Genomic DNA, 2994 nt, shown 5'->3' with positions numbered 1-2994 from the left:
TTGTTTCAAACTTCTTCATAGCTCCTTTGTAAACCCTGATCCTTTCTTTATGGCTGTAACCCGAGAACTGCATGCGGTGGACGAAATGTTGTATATGTCTCTTTAATTCTGTAGGGTCGCACATGCAGGAGACATTTCGCATTACTCTGACGAGGTCTGCCATCAATATGTTGAATTTGGCATTGTCCGCAATAGCCGAGTTCCGGTGGGTCAGGTACTTGGAGGCCATAGGTTTTGTATAGTGTGAATGGAGGATTCTGGTTTTATTGTTCTTAGTTTCTAGCCAGAGTTCAGTATCTAATACAGGTAATCTATGGTTAGGGTGTTTAGTAGGGTAGTCTATCGTAACTCTAATACTCTGGTGGATGGAGTTAGCTATTCGCTGGATGCTCTCCATAGTCTTAGTTTCTATTTCTATTTCAGGGGTACTCTCTTGTGGGGGTGTCTTTACCACTAAGTTGATATCATCGACATATCGAGAGTACACATTCACGAGTATGGAGTTCTGTGTCAGGCGTTCCTTAAGCCTTCTGTCCCACCATACCATGAAAAGATTGGCCACATCACCGGCGATACTAACCCCGATGGCTGCCCCCTCGTCCTGGGCGTATAATTTGTTGTTAAATTTAAAGGTGTGGCCTTTTAGGGTGACCTTTATACTAGCTCCTAGTGCATGTGCGATCATTTTCTTTACCTGGTGGATATTAGTGGGGGTCCGTATGGCTCTGGTCCATCCACTCCATCTCTCTATAGGGGTCTTCCTAGCCATAGAGGTAATTGTGGGTGGTCTACCTCTTAGACGTCTACTAGGGCAGAAATCTCTAAGGTCGTATCTATCTAGATATGCATCGTCATATGTCAATCTAAGTAGGAGGCCCAGTTCTTCTGTGTTGACTTTTTGGAACTCTACTTCGCTCTCGTTGATCATTTCCACGCACTTTTCCACTGCAAAATCCACGTCGATAGATGGGTATAGTGATACCACATCCATGCTACCCACTATACACCCTGTCAGGTTGCAAGTGTTGTTGCAGTCGTTGATCCTGCTGAGGAGATCTTCCGTGCTGTCACAGACATCAGGTGACATCTGGATTATGGGGCGTATGATCATTGAGAGGAAGTAGGAGATCCTGTAGTTACTAGCGACATTCGCTCCACAGACTGGTCTTGTTGGTGGTCCCACTACAGGATTAGTTGTTACTTTGTGGTCCTTACGGAGCCCATACAGCGTCGGGATATCATTGTTCCAGGCTTGGAAGTTGTTGGCTGTGCGCTTCTGGGGTCTAAGGACAATTGTCCACATCATCATGTGGGCATTGAGGACTTTTTCTCTTTCCTCATGCGCCTGTAAGGTTGTTACCTTCGTATTGGCGATGTGAGGTTGCATTGCCTGGATATAGTTCGGCAGGCTGTCTATTGACATTCTGCCGGACTTATCTGTGGGAAGGCATACCACTTCTCCCTTTTTCGTGCGCTGCATGAGCTTGTGTAGGCCACTTGCGGGTATATTCCCAAGTTGTTGGGCCTCTGTCTTATTCTGTCTCTGTCTCTTAGTGTATAATTCTAAAATCTGTCTAAGTTTTGTCCTAGCTATAGTGAACTGTGCTTCCATGTGGTCATGAGTATGTTTAGGGATGCAGACTCTTTTGTTAAAGGGTAATGTTGTCGTAACATTACCCTTTAACAAAAGAGTCTGCATCCCTAAACATACTCATGACCACATGGAAGCACAGTTCACTATAGCTAGGACAAAACTTAGACAGATTTTAGAATTATACACTAAGAGACAGAGACAGAATAAGACAGAGGCCCAACAACTTGGGAATATACCCGCAAGTGGCCTACACAAGCTCATGCAGCGCACGAAAAAGGGAGAAGTGGTATGCCTTCCCACAGATAAGTCCGGCAGAATGTCAATAGACAGCCTGCCGAACTATATCCAGGCAATGCAACCTCACATCGCCAATACGAAGGTAACAACCTTACAGGCGCATGAGGAAAGAGAAAAAGTCCTCAATGCCCACATGATGATGTGGACAATTGTCCTTAGACCCCAGAAGCGCACAGCCAACAACTTCCAAGCCTGGAACAATGATATCCCGACGCTGTATGGGCTCCGTAAGGACCACAAAGTAACAACTAATCCTGTAGTGGGACCACCAACAAGACCAGTCTGTGGAGCGAATGTCGCTAGTAACTACAGGATCTCCTACTTCCTCTCAATGATCATACGCCCCATAATCCAGATGTCACCTGATGTCTGTGACAGCACGGAAGATCTCCTCAGCAGGATCAACGACTGCAACAACACTTGCAACCTGACAGGGTGTATAGTGGGTAGCATGGATGTGGTATCACTATACCCATCTATCGACGTGGATTTTGCAGTGGAAAAGTGCGTGGAAATGATCAACGAGAGCGAAGTAGAGTTCCAAAAAGTCAACACAGAAGAACTGGGCCTCCTACTTAGATTGACATATGACGATGCATATCTAGATAGATACGACCTTAGAGATTTCTGCCCTAGTAGACGTCTAAGAGGTAGACCACCCACAATTACCTCTATGGCTAGGAAGACCCCTATAGAGAGATGGAGTGGATGGACCAGAGCCATACGGACCCCCACTAATATCCACCAGGTAAAGAAAATGATCGCACATGCACTAGGAGCTAGTATAAAGGTCACCCTAAAAGGCCACACCTTTAAATTTAACAACAAATTATACGCCCAGGACGAGGGGGCAGCCATCGGGGTTAGTATCGCCGGTGATGTGGCCAATCTTTTCATGGTATGGTGGGACAGAAGGCTTAAGGAACGCCTGACACAGAACTCCATACTCGTGAATGTGTACTCTCGATATGTCGATGATATCAACTTAGTGGTAAAGACACCCCCACAAGAGAGTACCCCTGAAATAGAAATAGAAACTAAGACTATGGAGAGCATCCAGCGAATAGCTAACTCCATCCACCAGAGTATTAGAGTTACGATAG

This window comes from Octopus bimaculoides, chromosome 3 (genome assembly GCF_046866305.1).
Source record: "Octopus bimaculoides isolate indiv1 chromosome 3, ASM4686630v1, whole genome shotgun sequence".
NCBI lineage: Eukaryota > Metazoa > Mollusca > Cephalopoda > Octopoda > Octopodidae > Octopus > Octopus bimaculoides.
Note: the sequence above shows the minus strand (reverse complement) of the source record.